Source organism: Sciurus carolinensis, chromosome 17 (genome assembly GCF_902686445.1).
Source record: "Sciurus carolinensis chromosome 17, mSciCar1.2, whole genome shotgun sequence".
NCBI classification, from domain to species: Eukaryota; Metazoa; Chordata; class Mammalia; order Rodentia; family Sciuridae; genus Sciurus; species Sciurus carolinensis.
The window spans coordinates 55,178,299-55,200,935 of NC_062229.1; the positions used below are offsets into that span (position 1 = coordinate 55,178,299).

General features: G+C 37.5%; 1 non-coding gene and 1 pseudogene across 1 annotated transcript; one reads left to right on the top strand and one right to left on the bottom strand.

Moving 5' to 3' along the window:
- Positions 1–566: 566 nt before the first annotated feature.
- Positions 567–629, bottom strand: LOC124969657 (small nucleolar RNA Z39). Its single transcript, XR_007106024.1, has one exon. It is a non-coding gene; the product is annotated as a small nucleolar RNA Z39 (small nucleolar RNA).
- A 2,770-nt stretch (positions 630–3,399) lies between these two features.
- Positions 3,400–6,650, top strand: LOC124969318 (chondroitin sulfate N-acetylgalactosaminyltransferase 2-like; annotated as a pseudogene).
- Positions 6,651–22,637: the final 15,987 nt, after the last annotated feature.

The following is a 22,637-nucleotide window of genomic DNA, read 5'->3' on the forward strand; positions in this document are numbered from 1 at the left end:
TAAATGATTGCATAGCAAATTTGCCAAGTGGATGATTAAAATTCTATGGACTACCCATGCTGCCACTCTTCATGTGGTTTTTCTAGGCAGTCATTATATCTTGTGAGCTGTGTGTCCTGTGGTTTTTGATATTCTGGAAAGATTGATGACACTCATTTCCTTTCAAATAGGGCAGTTTTCTATCTAGCCATCTTCCACCACCTAGAAATCAGTCTGCAGGGTCCTGGGAAGAGGATGGCTTTCAGACCTCAGCCAGGTTGCAGGTGTTTCTGTTGAGAAACATGCAGTACCAATGCCCTGAGCCTTTGATGAGTCCTAAGTAGACTGAGATCAAAAGTGAGCTTCCTTTTTGACAAGACACATGAAAGCAAAAGCCTAGCTGAGAACATCACAGGATTCATTTGAAATAATAGGAAGAAATGAGGCGAGTGAGGTATTCATTTCCTCATTTTGTGGAATTAGAATTCCATTAAGAGAAGAGATGACACAGAAATAATTTGTAACCCTTGTGAGCTTTAGAAAGGGCAAAATAAAAATATTCACAAAATACATTTCTTTTTTTCTGATACATCAGAGAGTTTTTACAATATCATGACTTTTTTCATACTGTTTTGCTTCATCATATGCAAACATTCACATTTCTATCCTTTTTTTAAAGAGTTGATTAGCTTTATATTTTTAAAAAATCATACTAGTAATGTATTAGTCTAGTCTGGCTGCTTTAAGAGCTGTAATGCAAATAGGTGATTTAAACAAATGAACCAAAAGAAAAAAAAAAATTATTGTCTCACAATCCTGGGGACTAATAGGCAAAAGTCAAGGTAGTATCAAGGACTGGTTCCTCCTGAGGACTTGGGGAGAATCTGTTCCATGCCCCTTGGCCTGTGTCTCTTAGCTTCATCTCTCTTCTATGCATGTATCCATATCCAAGTTCCCCCTTTTCATCAGAACAACAATCATACTGGGTTAGGACTGACCCTAATGATTTCATCTTAAGTTGATTCTTTTTGTGAAGAACCTATCGGCAAAGAGGTTACATTCTGAGTTACTGAGAGTTTGGATTTCAACAACAAATTTATAGCAAGGTAGTGGGGGAAAAGGGAAGGTGGCTACTATTCAAAGTTTTAAAAGTAATTCATAAATTATTGAAACTCTTTAATGAAATAAGACATTTTAAAATAAAATATTTCCATTTTTCTTTTTATCCTTTTTCCTGTGGAGTCTGTTTATAAGCATAATCAATTTCAGGGGAAAAAAAGTTTTTGGACTGGTTTATAGTGTCTCATATACAGTAGAAGTACCATAATTGTGCTACTTTGAATTTGATTCTATTACAACCTTAATAATAAATCTGTCAAAGAGTGATCAGATCCAATGGAATCAAGCACCATTCTGAATGACCACAAGATAGTTTATGTCTCCAACTGTTAAAATACAACAGGAATCATCTGAATGCATGGGCCCCTGAATCTTTATTCTGTAGAGCTTAAAGGTGAAATATGGCCAAAATTTTTCTACAAAACTGATTAAATGACACTATCATTGATAGATATATGTTGTTTTTTAAACTACCACTGAAGATGCAGAGTGTCACTCAAACCATGAAATTTAGCTAGGTGTACCAAAGGAAGCAAAAACCTGCAGCAAAATTGGTCTCAAAAAAATTTCTGGCCATCAGGCATCAAGAAAGGAAAGGAAAGAAGGGAAGATGAAGAGCAGGGAGACTAATTATTGAGTCACAAAAGTTTATGCAGAACCCAAACTTCCCAATTTTGTTTAAAGACATGAATCTAAACATACAAGCTCAATAAACTCCAAATAGGATGAACTCAAAGGGACCCACACTGAGACACATTATAATCAAACTGTCTGAAGACGAAACAAAGAAATCATCTTGAAAACAGCCATAGTGAAACGAAATGTCATGTGCAAGAGATCCTCAATAAGGTTATCGGCAGATTTTTCATCAGCAACCCTAGATCCAGAAGGCAGGGGAAAGATACATTCCATTGGTAAAAGAAAAAGAAAAAACAAACAAACAAAACCCTGTCAACTAAGAAACTTACATTGGCAAACTGTCCTTCAAAGAAGGGACTAAATTAAGACATTTCCCTGTTAAATAAAAGCTGAGGGAGTTCATTATCCCCTAGACCTGCCTGCAAGAAATCCTAAAGAGAGTCCTGCAGGTTGAAATGAAAGGACCGTAATTCAAAGTCCAATACTGTATCATTCCATTTGCATGAGGTAAAAAGAGGTACCCTTTCTTTCTTTCTTTCTTTCTTTCTTTCTTTCTTTCTTTCTTTCTTTCTTTCTTTTCTCTCTTTCTTATACTGGGGATTAAAATAGGACCAATGTACCACTGAGCTACATCTGCAGCCCTTTTTAATTTTTTTTTTTTTTTTTTTTTTTTTTTTTTGAGATAGGGTCTCAGTAGTTGCTCAGGCTGACCTCAAACTTGTAATCTGCCTGCTTTAGCTTCCCTCCCAAGTCACTAGGATTACAGGCATACACCATCATGCCCTACTAAGGTAGGATTCTTGAATGTGGGTTATACTGGTCTTTTATAATGAACCAAAAAAATTGCCCTCTTTTCATTTTTTTTCTTGTTATTTGTTTGAATTGGTACCAATGCCTTACATGTTTGAAAGAATTCAGTGAAATCACCTGGTTCTGTGCATTTACTTGTAGGAAGATGATTTTTATTACCATTTTAATCTCATTTCCTTTTATAGATCTGTTCCAGTTTTCTATTTCTTCTTGAATCAGTTTTGGTAGTTTGTGTCTTTTTGAGATTCTTGTTCATTTCGCCTAGGCTAATTTGTTGATAGTTTTTTCCTTTAACTCTTTTTATGTCTGCAGGTCAATAATGTCTCTTCTTTTATTCCTTATTTAGTAGTTTCACTTTTTTTCTTAGCTTCACTAAAGCTTGATGAATTTTGTTAATCTTTCCAAAGAATCAAGTTTGGGTTTCATTCTTTTTCTTTGCTCTTTTCTTTTTTCTTTTCATTCATTTCTTTTTAAAAAACTAATTATGGGTCCTCGGGCGCGGCCCCTGCGCTCGGGGCGCCACCCATGTGTGCCCGCTGCCCCGGAGGTGGCGGTGGCTTGGTGCTCGAGGTGCACCGAGAGGGCCATCGCGAATATTCATCACCCATATAATGGATTTTATAGTTCAGATTGTTTTATTCTGGATTTCATGGTAACAAAACAGGAAGCATTCTTAATTTCTCATTTCTGCAAGTAGTCATGACTACTGAGAAAAGAATTTTTTTAAGCTACAACAGAATTCATTTTGGTACCTTTTATGGAAATCCTGATTTTGTTTTTAATTTTTAATAACTTTTTGCTAAAGGTATGAAGAAGCAGCTTATCTTGTTAGGCAAATACACATTTATAAGAATGTCTAGAAGAGGATCAATCCTTCACACCCAGACCCACTGGCTATTGTTGGAACTCGCTTTGCTCTGTAGCTTGGTATTATTTATGTACCTTCTGGAATGTGCCCCTCAAACTGATGGAAACGTATCTCTTCCTGGTGTTGTCGGAGAAAATTATGGTAATGAGTATTTCAAGCCCTCCTACAGGAACAAGAAGAACATTATCAAACCAGGGCAACCAGTCTGAAACGCCAAATTGCCCAACTAAAATAAGAATTACAAGAAATGAGCGAGGAGATGAAATCATTACAAGAGAGAAAGAATATAGGGGCTAATGGCATAGGCTATTAAGGCGACAAAGAGCAAGCATCTAGTGATCTTTTAGAATTTCTTCATTCCCAGATTGACAAAGCTGAAGTTAGCACAGGAGCCAAACTACCCAGTAAGTATGGGGTTATTCCTTTTGAAAGTTTTACTTTAATGAAAGTATTTCAGTTGGAAATGGGTCTCACTTGTCATCCTGAAGAAAAGCCTGTTAGAAAAGACAAACGAGATGAATTGGTAGAAGTTATTGAAGCTGACTTGGAGGTCATTAATAATCCTGATGAAGATGATGAACAGGAAGATGAGGAGGGTCCCCTTGGAGAGAAACTTATATTTAATGAAAATGACTTCATAGAAGGTTATTATCGCACTGAGAGAGATAAAGGAACACAGTATGAACTCTTTTTTAAGAAAGCAGACCTTATGGAATATAGACATGTGACACTCTTCCACCCTTTTGGACTTCTCATGAAAGTGAAGAATGAGATGATTGATATTACTAGATCAATTATTAATATCATTGTGCCACTTGCTGAAAGAACTGAAGCATTTGTACAGTTTATGCAAAACTTCAAGGATGTTCGTATTCATCAGGACAAGAGAATTCATCTCACAGTGGTGTATTTTGGTAAAGAAGGTCTATCTAAAGTCAAGTCTATCCTAGAATCTGTCACAAGATTGGCTTCTTCCACATGGTGAGGGATATGACTGTTGGCGGCTCTGGGCTCACATCTTCTCAACTTTGCCATCAGAGAGGAAAGAGCTTTCTCCCAGCTCCAGTTGAGGAAATCCCAGGGAAGGACACTTTTCCCACTCTTGAGCCAATCACTTTGGCCACGTGGGGCAGGGGTTTTGTGATTGACCCCACTTGAGCCTGGTCCCCACTCCTAGGAAATCATGTGGTTGTGCTGGGTAGAATGAAGGGTATTCTGTGATCAGTGCTTCTATTTGGTACTGGACATGCAGGGTGGTAATAAACAGTTTCCACAAAAGAAGGGAGAGATTTATATGCCATAAAATGAGGAGGAGAGTCATGGGCACCTAGAGCACTTAGAGTCCACTCCATGCATTATTTGAGTCTTTACTTCCATTTCTCCGTTACCCATGCTATACTGTTGTAGGAGTAATCTTCCTCACATGTTCCTGTTTTTGATTCAACTGTATCCTAGTGCAGTGGTTCTCTAGCTTTAGTGCCAGAGGCATCTGGAGGGCTTACTGAAACACAGAGACTTAGTTCCACCCTTTGCCTCTGAGTCAGTATGTGAGATGGAACCTGAGAATTTGCATCTAACAATGTGCCAGGGGGTGCTGATGCAGTGGGTTTGAGGACCTCAGGGTGAGAACCACTGTCCTAGCAGAAAACCATACTGACTCCCCCCTTGCCTTTTGGGTACTGACCAAGTTCTTTAACCTTGCATGGTAGGTGCACCTCAATCTGAGCCTCCTCTCATTGTTCCCATTTTAGAGTCCCTTTGTTCCCATCTGATTTGTCTGACCTCTGAATGCTTTCTACTTTCTTACCTCTTTCGCTGTTGAGAACAATTATTTGGAATGACTCACCACTGCCTTCAGGATTTTAACCCAGGCATAACTCAAGTCCTGCTTCTAATACCTTCTCTAACTACTCCAGACATAAGCAATCTCTTCCAAGAACTGCTGTTCATTCATTCATTCAGCAAATACACATTGAACTCCTACTCTGTGAGGGCTCTGTGTGCATAGCAATGAACAAAACAAAATCCCTGCTCTCATGGAGTCAGGGAGACAAACAAATATATCTGGTGATACTAAGGAAAACAGCCAGGGACGAGGATGGAAATTAAAGAGTGGGAGATTGGACTACTTCTGAAATGGTATCTGGAAGTATCACCCTGACAAGGGGGCATTTATGCAGAGACCTTAAAGATGCCCTAAAAGCTCTCTTCGTGTGTATCATTCATGTAGAATTTATTATTGTTGTTGTTGTTATCATCATCATCATCATCATCATCATCATCATCAAATATTATGGCTATTTTTCCATGTGTGTATTTCCTATCTCCCTGATAGGTTTTTAGGATTTCAAGGGTCAGTGGCCAGTTGGTAACTAGAAGTCTCATACCACCAATGTATTTCCTCAATTGTGGGCATTTAGTGAATATCTGTCTCTGAGGATGGGAAGTTGATGATTTCCTTTCCCTTGTGTGAATATAAACCAACATAATAAAATATTTGAAGTACAAAACATTTTGTAAGTTCTGTTGAAGAAAAAGCATTGTTAACTTTAAGTGGGACTTAGCATTTGTTGTATGTGCTTTCCTCATAGTGAGTCTAATTTTCACAATTACACCTTGGTTTCATTGAATGAAGAATTTAATCGTGGACGAGGACTCAATGTGGGTGCCCGAGCTTGGGACAAGGGAGAGGTCTTGATGTTTTTCTGTGATGATGTCATATTCAGCCAAATTCCTTAACAGCTGCCGATTAAATGCTGAGCCAGGTAAAAAAGTGTTTTGCCCTGTGGTGTTCAGTCTTTACAATCCTGCCATCGTTTATGCCAACCAGGATGCACCACCACCTGTGGAGCAGCAGCTGGTTCACAAAAAGGATTCTGGTTTTTGGCAAGATTTTGGCTTTGGAATGACTTGTCAATATCGATCAGATTTTCTAACCATTGGTGGATTTGACATGGAAGTAAAAGGTTGGGGTGGAGAAGATGTTCATCTTTATCAAAAATACTTACATGGTGACCTTATTGTGATTCGGACTCCAGTTCCTGGTCTTTTCCACCTTTGGCATGAAAAACACTGCACACATGAGCTAACCCCTGAGCAGTACTGCATGTGTATCCAGTCCAAAGCCATGAACGAGGCTTCTCACTCCCACCTGGGAATGATGGTCTTCAGGGAAGAAATAGAGATGCATCTTCATAAACAGCCATACAGGACAAACAGCGAGGCTGTTGGTTAACAAAATCATTAATGCATAACAGTCTGAACCACAAACCAGCACTATTTATTTAGCCTTAATTCCAGTTCCAGATGCTGCGCCTCTTCCAGAAAAGGCTTGTTTATTTTTCATATTCTTTCTGACATTACTTTGGCAGTTCAACTTGATAGAAGAAAAAACAAGTGTTTCATCACAAAACCTATTTTGTGACAATACTGCACTATGGAATAGTAGACAAAATGAAATCTGCTTGTCCCAAAAGTAGATTTGAATCAGTTTTCTACCTGATGCCCATGTTCTGACTGTATGTGGGATCGCATGCTTTGATGGCATCTGGTGGAGGGACGGAAAATGGTGGGCTGGTGGTGGGTCAATCAGCACATTGCTTGCAGATGGGACCAAGTGATACAGATGAGGTGCAGGAACAGATATTATATCTTCATTTCACCTGCTGACCACTACGTCAGTCAATCTGATTTTTGGTTTGTTTTGTTTTTCTTTGTTTTTTCATGGTACTGGGGATTGAACCCAGGGGCCCTCTACCACTGAGCTCTATTCCCAGACCTTTTTATTCTTTGAGACAGGGTCTTGCTAAGTTGCCAAGGCTGGCCTCCAACTTGCAGTCATCCTGCCTCAGCTTCCTGAGTAGCTGGGGGCATGCACCACCATGCCCAGCCACTGCTTCATTTTTAAAGGAAGAACTTTCATTGATAGCTTAAATAATCCTTTTATACTGAAGCAGGTAATAATTAAATGACACATCTGAAATTCCCATCCCATCAAGAGAAGGCAGAACCCAAAACCCCTTAACTTAATATTGCTTAGCCCTCAAATGTCTGTTTTTAAATAACTGGATAATAGTAGAAAATAGTTTAGAATCTATGACTTGATTAAAAATGTTATTACACTATCAATATGTTGGGGATTAGTAGTCAAAGTTGCTATTGACTGTTTTGAACAAACAAATGTGGAAGCATTTTATCAGAGCATTTAATTATATTGGAATGCAAAATACTAGCTATGTTTGAACATCAAGTTTACGTAAGCAAGATACATCAGGACCTTCCTAAGGAGGCTCAGAATAAATGAGCATAGTATGTATTTTTGCTTTGTATTATCTCATTTAGCATGGATCCATATGTATTTATTATCTTTTACTTTCTGATGTATTATATTTGCTGTATCTGTATTTGCATTATTATAATACTTTGAATTGAAAGAGAATTTTGGGGGAAGAAAAAAGAAACTTCATAAGGTATATACCACAAGACCACTTTGATTTGAGAAAATGGAAGGAGGGGAAGGTAGTCTGAATGAAAATCTGAATTACAGACTGTTTTAGAGAAATACATACTTACAGATAGAATGTTTTAATTGACATAAATTATATTCATGAGACAAGATGAATAAGAAATTATATTCAGATAGGACTATACTACATTATTTATCACACATGATCTTTTGCCATTAGGTCAATTGCTAGGTTCAGAAATTAGAAGGTGAAAGGCATGCATAAATTTTTTATCCTTTGATTTTTAAAAGGGACCTACTATTTGTATAAAAACCCCTGAAAATTCACAGAAGAAAAATTAATATTCATTTTGCTCTGTAAATCATATTATGAAATGTTGGCAAATTCCAAATTTCTAGGTGCTACATGAATTAAATTTTACAATAACTTAACTAATTATTCTTACAAGTTTTAAGTTGGGATAGTTAGCTGTTTTTAAAGATGTGTAAAAATGTTCTCTGCAAAAATAATTCAGGCCATTGTCTCCTTTTTGTACGCAGTTATTTATTATTAAGACCAGTGAATTATGGTATTTAAAATGAGAGAGGGGCTGGGGAGATGGTTCAGTTGGTAGAGTGTTTGCCTTGCAAGCACAAGGCCCTGTGTTCAATCCCCAGCACCACAAAAAAGAAAAAAAAAAGAGAGAGAACTTATTTGTAATGGTAAGTTGCAGCTTGTTTTTTGAGAAAATCAAATTATTTTACTTTTACTCCTATTTTTTAAAACTATCTTTTAATTTAAAGATAGAAAGGATAGAAAGTAAGCAGTGGAAACGTAACTGTTTTGACCTTAAATGATATCAATAAAGTATTTTATTACCCAAAAAAAAAAAAAAAAAAAAAAACTAATTGTGTAGTCTTCTTTGTCACATGTAGCTCATGGGTACCTCTGTTCAGCTAGCTTGGTGATCAATCAATGATTGGACAGGAATTTTATTAGAGGTCTGCACTAGTAAGTGTCCCACTGTTTGCAGAAGTGCAAATAGGATCTTCCAGGACCCTTCAGACAGGCCAAGTAATGATAATTCTCTAGGAATGAGACTTTATAGATCCTTCAGTCCCAAACAGCCTTTAAGTTGATGGCCAGGTTGCTATTTTTCACAGTTGTGGTCTGTTTGTTTTTCAATGCTACCAAACAAACAAAATTGAGAGATGGAGAGGGGAAGTGGCAATGGGGCAAGGTAAGAATGCCACAAAATTTCTTTCTTTCTTTCTTTCTTTTTTTTTTGTTGGTACTGGGGATTGAACCCAGGGGCACTCAACCACTGAGCCACATTCTCAGCTCTTTTATATTTTATTTAGAGACAGGGTCTCACTGAGTTGCTTAGGGTGTTATGGGGCGCAACTTAAGAACAGACCGATCACCACTGAGAAGTCCAAATTTGAGAGTCTTTTTTAAGCTGGCCGGCTGACTGTCTCACACAATGCCCCCAAAAAATGTCTATTGGGAGAACAGCCCCGACCATAGGGTTGTAGGAGTTCTTATTCCAAAAATCACATCCATCATAAGTGTCTGTTGTTATGATTTGAAATTAGAAACTAACATCAGGAGATCATCAACAGAGGGGGAAGTGGGTCACCTAGGTACAAACTAAGAGTGGTTACTAACATCCACACAATCACCGTTCACATGGTACATTATTTAGGAGCAAAAGAATCAAAAGAGAGCAATTTTTCATTACATAAGAATTGTCATTTTATATTGCTAAATATGTCATGCTAAGTAACTGATGATGGGGACAGAGGCGGGGTGTTCCCATGGGAGAAGCTTATTTCCTACCTAACATGGAGTCTCAGAGCAAAATGGAGTCTGTTTCATCATTTCCCTTAGAGTCTCATTCTCATGGAGTCAGATCTGTCAGCCCATCACAAGGGCCTCTTACTAAGTTGCTGAAGCTAATTTTGAATTTGTGATCCTCTGGCCTCAGCCTCCCAAGCCACTGAGATTACAGGCATATGCCACCATGCCCAGAAAAATTTCCATTTTTACCAAGATTCATCTACTTTTCTTAAATAAATGCTTTCCAGATTTTTGGTTAATTTCCACAATTCTAAAAAGTTGATTCTGACCTTTTTGCCAGTTAGCTGATAGGTTTTGTGAAGAAAGAAATTTAAGAGATCCTTATCCCTCATTTTTTCTGATGTCTTCCCAAGGTTTTGTTTTTTACCTGAAAAACATTATTTCTTAAATAGTACTCTAGAGTATTCTATATAGTGTGACGGTGAGAGTAGCTACATGATATTTGGTACTTTTCTAGTTCCTGGGAAACTCACCATATTATTATTGAATCACCAGAATAAGGAATTTTCTCTCATCAACACATTTTGTTAGTGTTATGGTTAAGATATGAGCGATCCCCCAAAACTTATGCGTGAAACAATGCAAGAAAGTTTAGAGGTGAAATGATTGAGTTTGGAGAGCCTTAACCTAATTATTGCATTGATTCCCTGATGGAATTAACTGGGTGTTAACTGTAGACAGGTAGGATGTGACTGGAAGGGGTGAATATGACTTGGGGATGTGACTTTGGGATATGTATTTTGTCCCTGGTGAGTGAAACAGTCTCTCTGCTTCCTAATTGTCATGTCCTGAGCTCCTGTCTTCCTCCATACCTTTCTGCCATGATATTCTGCCTCACCTTGGGCCCAGACAAATGGACTTACCATCTATGGACTGAGATCTCTGAAACTTTGAGACCCAAATAAACTTTTCCTCCTCCAAAATGGTTTTCGTCAGGTATTTTGATTGCAGCAACAAAAAAAGCTGACTAAAACAGTTTTCTTTTTTTTTTACTAGAAAATGTTTTTATTTTTATGAAAATGATTTCTTCATCTACAGAATAAAAGAGACATATCAAGACATGCCCGAATGCAATGTATTTCCATCCTGCCTTGAAAAATGAAAAGTCTGAACAAAATTTGTGATAATTAGGAGGGGATTTTTGAACATTGGGTCACTTAGTTGTTATTAAGGAATTGATAACTTTTTGTTAGTGAGAAAATAGCATTGCAGTTACATTTGTCAAATATGTACATCTGTCTTTTAGAGATGCATGCTGAAATAGTTACAGATGAGATTATATGATGTCTAGGATTTGCTTCAAAATAATCTGAGGAAATGGAGGAAAAGCATGTGGAAGACTGGTGATGTGGTGATCTTCTCTAATCTGTTTGGTATGTACCACTTTGTCATATTATTCTATTTTTCAGTGTTTGAAATTTTCCATGATAAATAGCATGGATGTGTTGTTTTGTTGTTGTTTTAATGTTATTTTTCTTCAAACCTGGGCCTGTGAAGAATTTTAGTAATTTTTACTGTGTCTCTCTTAAAAACATGTGGCTCTTGTGCTCTATTTAGCTCACACTCATGTTTTCTTTCACCAGCATTGTGCTTTTAAAAATATGTATTAGTTACCAACATTTTAAAGAAGGGAAATTTCAGGGACAAGAGGTATAGCCCAGCACATAGCGGGCACAAAAATCCTGGGGTCCACCTCCAACACCAAAAAAATAAAATAAAATGGAGGAATTTCAGATAGTCATCCATAATTCATATCTCTCTTGAAACCATCAGAAGCTCTGGTTACACTGGACTCCCATCCCACATAGTGACAACTGACCATCACCAGTTTCTGTCCCCTTCAGAGAAGGAAGGCACAGTTCCTCTCCATTTGCCACAGTTTCTACCTGGCTGGCCCTCACGGGCACACAAGTCCATCCCTTCTGCCTTATTGTGCTTCAAAGGCTTGTTGACAATAGCAGATGACAGTGAGCAATAGTTTAATTGATATGTACTGCAGCTTACTTCTGAAGGTCAAAATCGAATCAAGGTGTAACATTTCGCCCATCTACAAAGCATTCAGAAGAGACAGGAAAATACCCTTTACAAGACTTGATGCCAATCAGAACATTTCTAAGGTAGCAGCATACCAGCCAGGTGTTAGAAGACAAATCCAACTCAGTGACAAAACAATTGTCTTCTATAAGATAAGCTGCGGAAAGAGGATGCTTTTAAAATCAGTCAGGATGCTTTTAAAATCAGTCAAGTTAATCCCTTTATAAATCTTATTAGGTTTAAAGTATGTGATCATTTAGAGAGTCAGGTGGAAGGATTTCTGAAAGATTGATGCAATCTCATAGTAATCCTTCACTTTATTTCTACCTCCTGACTCCTGTCAGAAAGTTCATCTTACAAGATAAGCTTCAACTATGGTTTCTTCGGAATCGTTTTCTGATCCCCTCCAGATAGCGTTTACTATCTCTCCTCTGCCTCCCTCCCAGTACTTAGTATGTGGTTCTCCTATGGCACTTGACTTCCTCCTGTTTTTTATTAGTCATTTGTACATTTATCAAGTCCCCTCTTTCCCTGCAGATTGAAAAGTGCTTAATAGCAGGAACCCTGCAGCCACATGGCAGGGGTTTCAATCCCAGATCTACCACTTGGTAGCTGCGAGCAAGTTACTAAGTCTTTCTATACCTCAGTTTGGTCATCTATAAAATGGAGATGCTCATTGCACCAATCTTCTAGGTTTGCTGTGAGGATAATTGGAATAATATATGTACAACAGGATTTTAAAATGGACATTTTTATTGAGGCTCCTGAACAAAGTATATACGACATATTTTAAAAGGAACTAAAGCAGGATGGGAGTGTGCTTCAGATGTAGAGTGCTTGCCTAGTGTCCAGGAGGCTCTGGATTTGTTCCCCAGCACTGCAAAATAAAAAAGAAGGAAGGGAGGAGGAAGAGGAGAGGATAGAAGGAAGGAAGGAAGGAAGGAAAGAAGGAAGGAAGGGAGGAAGGGAGGGAGGGAGGGAGGGAGGGAAGGAAGGAAGGAAGGAAGGAAGGAAAGAAAGAGTAAACAAAGGGAAGGAAGGAAGAAAGAGGAATGTTAACAGGTTGTATCTTGCAAAATACCTTAACCGTTAAGCCTTTATCCACATGGGGGTACAAAAAGGTTCAGGATTGAAAACTGAGAAAAATTACTAAAAGAGGTTTTCTTTGAAGATTTCTAAGGAGAATGCATAGAAGGTTGCACCACTTTCAGGAAAACACCTAGAAAAAAAAGAACTTGCATCACTAAGTTTTAGAAGGGCTAGAATGCCTGTTTATTGTATTATTTAAGACTATTAAGTTCTGATGTAGAAGACAAGAAAAACAAATAGGTTGGATGTCTGTATGGTTTGGATGTGGTTTGTCCCTCAAAGTTTGTGTGTTGGAAGCTTGGTTCCCAGTTTGGTGGTATGGAAGTAAAGCCAGTGAGAGATCCTTACATGAACTGGGGGCATGTCCTCAGAAGGGATTGTGGGACCCCAGTCTGCTTCTGGCTTCCTGTTTCAAGATCTGATCCTTATTCCCACATGTACTCCACCATTTGTCCAGGCCCTTGCCAGAGCCTGAACTATGGCACTTGAATGTTCAGCCTCCAAAACCTCTTTTCTTTATAAAGTTACCTTGCCTCATTATAGTAATGCAACATGGACAGATAGAGATGTTAGAAGATACATGTTAAAGATACAGAATAAATCAACTACAGTCTTGCCATCTTGTGTAAGTTCATTCTACAACATTGGCATGATGACAAAATCACTTAATGGAGCATTTCCCAAAATGTATCCCTGTTGTTAAGTGACATGTGATGTACATGACTTTTTTTTTTTTTAAGTGGAAGAAACAAGAGTATGTCTTATGGCTAGAAAGGATGAAAAGATCAAGTCATAAGATCACGCCATTTCCAGACTGACAACCATGGTGTCCCCAGTTGATTGTCCACTTTGATACTCAGTATGGTCCCAGCATGAGCCCACTCTGCTCTGTCCAAGAGATGCATATAAAATCTATTGCTACTGAAAAGGATAATTAATAAACTATTGTTATTGAAAGATAAGCATGTTAGATTTACAGACAGCTTCTGTATATAGACAGAAGAGACAGCAGCAGGAGAGAAAGAGCAAGTGCTAACTTGGCTGACACTTCTAGAATATTGGGCAAAGGAGAGGGAGAGAGAGAGCTAGTGTTGGGTGGGTCCTGTTAAGATGGTTGCCTGGCAGGGCAAGGGATAGCAGGAGAAAATACTGAAGGTAAACTGTGCATTATCAGGAACAGAAGAAGGAGCCATGAGTAAGACAAGAGTAGGAATAAGGATATTTTTGAATTTATCTAAGGTGCTATTTGTGATAGATCTCCAGCAACTGAGAGAATATCCAAAAACCCACAAAAACTAGATTCAGAGAGCACCAGCTCAGATTAGGAAGTATCATGGATAAGAACTTCTATGTCTCCCTTCCATTCCCAGAGGGACCAGAACCCTAGTAAACTAGTTCCTGGAAGGGCAGTAAAAATCCAGGGTTGGGAGTGAGACCCCAAAAGAGAGAAGCATCTGATTACTCCAGCCTACAGCAAGCCTCAACTGGGGAAGGGAAAAACCTTTGTTTTAAAACAGAATTAGGAGATTTGATTATTAGCATTAAACATTCTACGCATTAAATTGAAACAGAGTGAGTGACCTATAAGTGACCAGAGAAATTGTTGGGCTTACCCAAGTTTTCATTTAGAAGAATGGAAGAACTAGCCCCACTGAAAAAAAAATGTAAAGGAGAGGTGGGAGACAGAAGTAGAGTTATTCATCACAACCCATAAGTCATGCTTGTTCAACACCATATTCCATACAGAAATTGCTTAGAGCGCTATTTGGCACATAAGAAGTGCTGAGCAAATGTTAGCTATTATTATCTTCTACCCCATTATCTAGCATGATGACTTGCACCCAGTAAGACCATAAAAGTTTGTCACATTAGCCTTAATTCATAGCAAGAACAATTGAGTGTTTGAATGGATCTTTAAGATCTAGAACAAAAAGTAAAGTGCTTGGAATCTTTTTGAAGTTCTCTCCTGAAATCTACAGTCCATTAAGAAAGATGGGAAAGGGAACACACTCAACACACAGTTTTTCCTGGCCCATATTATAACCATCAGGTAAGCTCTTAACTTAGTGAGACCCTGTCTCTAAATAAAATTTTTAAAAAGGGGCTGGGGATGTGGCTTAGTAGTTGAGCACCTGTTATGGTTTAGATGTGAGGTGTCCCCCAAAAGCTCATGTGTGAGACAATGCAAGAAGGCTTATAAAAGAAATGATTGGGTTATGAAAGCCTTCACCCAATCAGTGAATTAATCCCCTGAAGGGATTACCTGAGTGGTAACTGAAGGCAAATAGGATGTGTCAGGAGGAAGTGGGTCATTGGGGGTGTGCCTCTGGAGATTATATTTTCTATCTGGTGAGTGGAGTCTCTCTATTTCCTGATCATCTTGTGAGCTGCTCCCTTCTACCATACTCTTCTGCCATGATGTTTAGCCTCACCTCGAGCCCTGAGGAATGGAGCTGGCTGTCAAAGGACTGAGACCTCTGAAACTGTGAGGCCCAAATAAAGTCCTCCTCCTCTACAATCATTCTGGTCATATCTTTAGTCATAGCCGCAAAAAATCTGGCTAAAACAGTGCCCGGGTTCAATCCCTGGTTTAAAATGTGTGCGTGCGTGCACGTGCTTGCACACACACACACACACACACACACAAACTCACATCACCCAGATGATCAAAGGAATTGATTTCTTCCACTAGTTCACTAGTTTTAGGTTTAAAAAATATTTTTTTATCCCTAAAATTGAAATACCACTTTTTTGGGGAGTGTGACTTAAAGAAAATAAATTACTCATAGAGTGTATTCCAGAGCACCCTTAGTGAGCGTGGCCCTCCTAGAACCTTGGGCATCTACTGGAGTCGCTGCAGTCCCCATCTGTTGTCCTGAGAAGCAGTTCAAGTTGTATTATTGTATTTCATTATATGCATACTTAGAAGAAATTACTTATTTTCAGCATTTATTGCCTGCATTTTATTTTCAGAGTGCCTTCCAGCTGGAAGGCAAAAATCATTGATCTGAACTCTGAATTTTTCCCCCAAATTAAGATACATTGTAACTTTTCATATCCTCTAAATTCTTTTAAAGGACATCAGGTTAGATGACTTGCAAAGCAAACTTTGGGCTTGTTCTGTTTGTTTTGAGGACTTGCTTACTTTCTCTTGTGCCATCCAAATTCCATAAATGTTCTTGATTCATGAGTCATTTTTTCAGGATGATTCAAATACTAGTAAGATGATTCTAGTGTCTACCAACAATATCCCCAAAAGAAGGGCTCTAAGGTCCACAGTCTTGCAAATAGATCATTCACAAAATTTGAAAGCGTAAGACTTCACTTTAATTAGCACTCAACACTTTTTGAGCTAACCAGCAAGGAATTTAAAACTACATTTACCTAGATGCCCTTCAGTTGATGAATGGATAAAGAAACTGTGGCATATTTATACAATGGAATATTACTCCGCAATGAAGAATGATAAAATTATGGCATTTGTAGGCAAATGGTCGAAATTGGAGAATATCATGCTAAGTGAGATAAGCCAATCTCAAAAACTAAAGGACGAATGATCTCGCTGATAAGCGGATGAGGACATATAATGGGGGGTGGGAGGGGCTAGCATTAGGTTTAGGGTTAGGTTTAGAGTTAGGCTAAGGAGAGCGGTAAGAATGAAGGAAAGAAGGACTGTGTAGAGGGAAAAGAGGGGTGGGAGGGGTGGGGGGGAGGGGAAAAATAAAATAAACATCATTACCCTATGTAAACGTTAAAAAAAAATAAAAAATAAAAATAAAATAAAATATTAAAAATAAATAAATAAATAAAACTACATTTCCTTGATTCTTACCAGACGTTTCATAATTCAGGAAAACTAAAAAACATTGATTTGACTAATATTATGGGATACCATGTGTATTCTGTGTACACAAATGCAATCAGGCAGAGTCAAATCTAACCTCATGAAATAAAATGACTCTTAAAATGTACTCCAACAGTTAACAACCATCTGAGTAAATTTCTTGTTTGTTAAGTTTCTGTCCCTTCTGCAGGAACAAAAATATTTTGAAGAATTATCCAAAACATTAAAATGAAACTAGAAATGAACTCGTGGATTCTAATGAATATAACTTAACATGAAAAGTATTGTTACATATTTTTAATGATAAAAGAAATACAGGTTTATTGTAAAACTTTTCTTAAGTACAGAAAGATACAAAGAAGAAAATAGAACTCCCATAATGCCTTGCATTTCTACATAAATGTATTTCCACTTTTTGCGTTGATATCATAAGGTACATGTTGTTTATAATCTTTTTCTCTTGCTTAATATATCATAAATTATTTCCCATTATTTTAATGTATAATATGCTATTTTATTCCAAAACTTAGACAATTTCCCACCATTACAAAGTTTCATGGCTTCTTCTTTTTTTTTTTTTTCATTGCAAGTAACACTGGAATAAACATGCTTGCTAATAAATCTGTTTGAACATCTCTTAATGTTTCTTTAGAGTAAATTCTGAAAATGGAAATGCTGGATTAAAGATAAGGGCTTTTCAAGGCTTATGATGAAAAATGTAATTTAGCAGCATTTCTTTGGAATTTCACATTTCTAAAAACAGCGACTCAATTGGAATGACTAGAGTCATATTCTGGTGGCTTCCCCATGTGGGAACAGATCCAAAGCTGAGCTTCTAAGTCCCCAGTTAGCCTACTAAATCCCAGTGTGAACTGTTTGTGCTGTCACTGCTGTTGCTGCAGGAAGTCCGCACGACAGCTCTCTGTCTTGTGTGCCAGCCCCACTGGTATCCCCTGACCCAGCTCCCCTCCCCTGCCAGTCATGGAGCACAGTACAGGAACAAAAGCGACCAAACAGGTTTATAACCAAGGTGGCTATAGTCATTTCCACTTGCTTCTCCACTCTTCGGCACATATGGTCCCCAAGATACTTGTGAAACATCTCAGTCTGAACATGAAAGACTGGGTGCCACTAAGAAGTAGCTAAATACATTCAAAAGGAATGAAAAAATAATATCAAGCAACACTTCCTGGCTTGCCAGGTTCCATTTTCAGCCTTGGTTTCGTACTTTCCATCAAAAACAAGTTAGGGTTTCATAGCAAAAGAGATGGGTGACTCACAATAGTGAGATGATATTTTGCAGTTGAGACCCCTCTTTGACCTTGGGTATTATTTACCAAGCCACTGATATTATACAATTAGTAAGAAAAAAATAAGGTGATGTTAAGGCATTTGTGACAGTCTGTCTAATCACTTATTTTTTTAAATTTCTTTAGTTGCAGATAGACACGATACCTTTATTTTATTTATTTATTTTTATGTGGTGCTGAGGATTAAACCCAGTGCTTTACACATGCTAGGCAAGCGCTCGACCACTGAGTTACAACCCAACCCTTATCACCTAGTTTTAATAGCAAAATCCCTAATAGATCCTTTCAAGCCTGGCTAAGAATCCCTCCCATGACCATTTATCACTGGGCCATAAAAAAGGAACTTTCCCCTAAGATATCATAAAATAAACCTATTTCCTTGACCCTTCCATTCAAAGAAGAAGAACAGCAAGTGAAAGTAAGGTTTTATTCATGTTTGGTTGTGAAAACATCAAAAGTGGAATTTTTGTTCGCAAAATAAATGTTTTTAAATCACCCACTCATTTTAGTTTACTACTTATAATCAACCTATATATAAGTAATAATGTGTTTTGACTACAGTCAGAAAATAGCAGTTATTCTGGAAAATTTATACATAAACCAAATAATTTTTAAGTCAAAAGCAAAGCAGCGTGTGATCAAAAATCTAATCTAAATTGTCAAGTTGATTTGGAGAAATAAATGTATCAACTTGTACTTCTGTCATGGAGGATTAAGTAATTTGTACTAAATTCTCTCTTTTAGTCACCTTTTGTGTTGCAGTGACCAAATGACCTGACAAAAACAATTAGAGGAGGAAAAGTTCATTTTGGCTCACAGTTTCAGAGGTTCAGTCCATGGTGGGCCAACTCTAAAGCTCTGGGCCCTAGGGGAGGCAGAACCTCATGGCAGAAATGTGTGGTGGAGGGAAGCAGCTCAGGAAGGAGAGAGAGAGAGAGAGAGAGAGAGAGAGAGAGAGAGAGAGAGAGAGAGAGAAACTTCACTTACCAAGGAAAAATCATAAACTGTGAAGATAGGACCCCAAAGACTTATTTCCTTCCATCATACCCTATCGGCCTACACATACCACCTGGTTAATCCATATCAGTGGATTAATCCACTGATAATCCACTGATTTCACAATCTAATTGTTTAAGGTTTTCACAATCTAATTGTTTCACCTCTGAATATTTTTGTATTATCTCACACGTGAGTTTTTTGGGGACAACTCTTAGGTAAACCGTAAAACTTTCCTTCTGAGGACAACTAAAAAGAAATGGATAAAATAATGGGGAAAATGTTTTTAAAACATTAAAGAGCTAAGAAATGAGTCAGGAATTGCTTGGCCATTATGCAAGCGAAGATGGAAATTCAGAGACAAATGTATCAGTGAGGCTTCAACTGACCAGCAGGAATGTGCCAGGCAGTGCTTATCACAGTCTCACTAAGCAGATCAACTTTTAGAATCCTGAGCTTCAGAGAAAGAAAGGGGACTTGTTCTTCATGGGAGAGCCATTTACAACTTTTGATTTTAATAGTATATGTACGGGTATCACATTAAAACAATAAAAGATCCAAAAACCATCAAATGCTCTAAACCAGTGAGAGAATAAGAATAGTAAATTATACATTCCTTAAAGTTACATGGCACATATCTGTACACTATTTTTTTAAATATAAAGATTAATGTTATCCTGAGATCTATAAATATAATAATAAGATTTACACTTCTGTTATACTTCTTATACTCCATATTTAGGGATCTAAAGACAAGGCTTAGAAAGTATTTTGATACTAAATAACATAATTTTAAAAATATTTATATTTGCTTTTAATGATCAGTCAATGTCCCTACAAAGCAACCAACACCCAAGTCTCTGAAGGTTTTACTTTGGAAATTTGGACTAGTGAGTGTCCCATTTCATCTACCACTAGAACAGTTTACATTACACTTACTAGGAATGCTAAAACGGGATCAATTTTAAAAGTTTAAAATTTTTAATTGGAATAGTGTTTCTCTTCCTGTAATGGAGCCACAAGTTTAAGTCCAGATATTCTTTATTTATATAAAAATAGACTGTTTAAATGTAATTAGACAGGCCCACTATGAAACTGATAATGTCTAAGGAGTCAGGAAACATACCAGGTAGGGAGAAAAGCATGTATAGAGTCCTAGAAATATGAAAAAAAAATATGGGGTGTTCATAGAACTAGAAGAACAACTCCTGTGGAAATATTTTAGATACTACCAATGAAATTCCAAACTTTCAACCAACAAAATTTTCCAAGAAAGATTGTACTGTGAATGTTTATGAACGTTTTCTCATTTTGATACAGAATATGACCTCAGGTAATTTTTTTAAAAAGTATTTTTTAGGTGAGTTGGGGTGGTGGCTCATTGGTAGAGCACACACACAACCTATCCAAAGCCCTGGGTTGATCCCCAGTGACAGCATGCATGCATGTACACACACACACACACACACACACACACACACACACACACACATACACTCACACAAAGAAAAAAGGAGAAAGTAACTTGGAGAGTAAAATAATCATCACTTAAGCTAACAGAATGAATGAGGTGCTTATTGGCTCAAAAATTGCTGATTTGCACAGCACAGCTAAGGCTATATAACTTAAATCGAAAACAATTAGAAGTTGCCATGAAAAGCAATAATAAAGAGCATAAGATAGAGAAATGAGGCAATTAAAGAGTTAATGTTTCTGAGTCCAGAGGAAATAAAGACCACAATAACTGTAAGAACAGACACATAAAAGGTTAATAAAGAATATAAATGCCATCTATTTCCCATGTTCCCTGAAAACAATATTGAGGGCATCTGACTGTTTTGATGTCACCCAATGTTCTTTCACTATCTTGGGAAAACCATTCCTCTCCAACTCCCAAGCCCTCTGGTCTAAATGGGACTGATTACAGATTCAGCTCCGGAGGTGGCTGTCATTCTGAATAGCTCATCTCTCTTGTCAAAGATTTGGTGCAGAGATGGAAGGTAATCTACTTTGAGATACTCGGGAATTTCACTAGAAAAGTGTCTAGAAAAGAAAAAAAAACTGTAGGAATCTATTTTGCAACTTTGAGAACTGAGATACATTGGAACAGTCTCCAGAAACCACCCCATACTATGAGCACCCCACTGAATTACATCCTATTTCAATACCAATACCTTTCTAGGTGTGGAGAAGCAGCATAACACGGGGGGTTAAAGCATGAAATATAAAGCCAAGCTCTTGATTCTAATATTAGCTCTGTTTCTTTGACCTTGGGCAAGTCATTTGGGTTTTATCATCTGTAAAATGGGAATAATGAGAGCCCACTTAATAGTGTTGCGATTTCAATGAATGAATACATGAAAAGCATTCAAAACATTGCCTGGCACAGGATAAGTGCTATACAAATGTTAGCTATTATTGTTATCGTGAATGATTAAATATATTATGAAGAATAATGAGGAGTGCTAAGAACAAGTGCCTAATACTTAGTGAACCCTGTATGAATATTTTTCATCATTAAGACTATCAGATAATTCATTTATCCATTCAACAACTATTTACTGAGTGCCTTTTCTATGCCAGGCAAATAAAGTCTTTCTTCCAGACCAGCAGTGTCTAACAGAAATGTTATGTGAGCCATAAATGTGAGCCATGAATGTAATTTAAATATTTTTAGCAATCACTTTAAAAAATGAGAAAAGGTAAGAGCACTCTAAGTGAAATATTTTATTTAATCCAAAATTTAAAATATCTCATTTTCCAAAGTCCTTAATATTAAAAACTTGAGAAATTTTACATTTCTTCATTCTAAAGCTTTGTGATCTGATGGATATTTTGTACAGTTCCTCTCAATTCAGACTAACTACATTTCAAGTGCTCGAAAGGCTAACTTATAGTTCTAGACATTAAAGGAGGTTTGGGAAAGAGGGGAGATATATTTGTCCTCCACTCCATCTTGTTACTAATTATACACTTTTTTCCATTTGCAAAGTCTTTGTTCATTATTTTATTGGACAGTTCTCATCAAGAGGAAGCACATGAGTAGAAACAGGGGTCTAGTAAGGAGCAGTTCTCTTTCTGTCTTCAACCAACAAATTTACCCAAGTATTTGCCACCAGGCAAAGGGCTATGGTAGACAGTGAGGAGGCCAAAGGGAATGAGGTAAACAGGTTTCCCTTAGAAATCTTCTTTAGGAAGAGAGACAAAAATCGATTATCAGATTAATAATTTCATATCGTGATTTTTTTTAAATGAGGAAAATAATCACAAGGTTAAGTAGCCAGGGAAGGGTACTCTGAAGTGATGACACTCAAGCTGAGAGATGAAGTATGAACAGCTCTGAATGTGCAAGGAGTCAGAGGAAGTGTACCAGGTAGAGGGGAAAGCATGTGCAGAATCCTGGAGACACGAAAAACCTAGTGTATTCACAAAACTAAAACCCAAAGTTGCTAGAGCATGATTGGTTTGGGTGGGAGTATGTGGTGTAAAAGAGCAGAGGCCCCCTTATAAAAAGAAAAAGGTAGAGACCCTCTGATTTCAAACAAATATGTCTAGTTAAAGACTGACCAAACCAAAATGGGTGCGAATAAAAAAACATTGAGTTGTGCTGACTGTGGTAAATACAAGGACAATACCCGAGATAA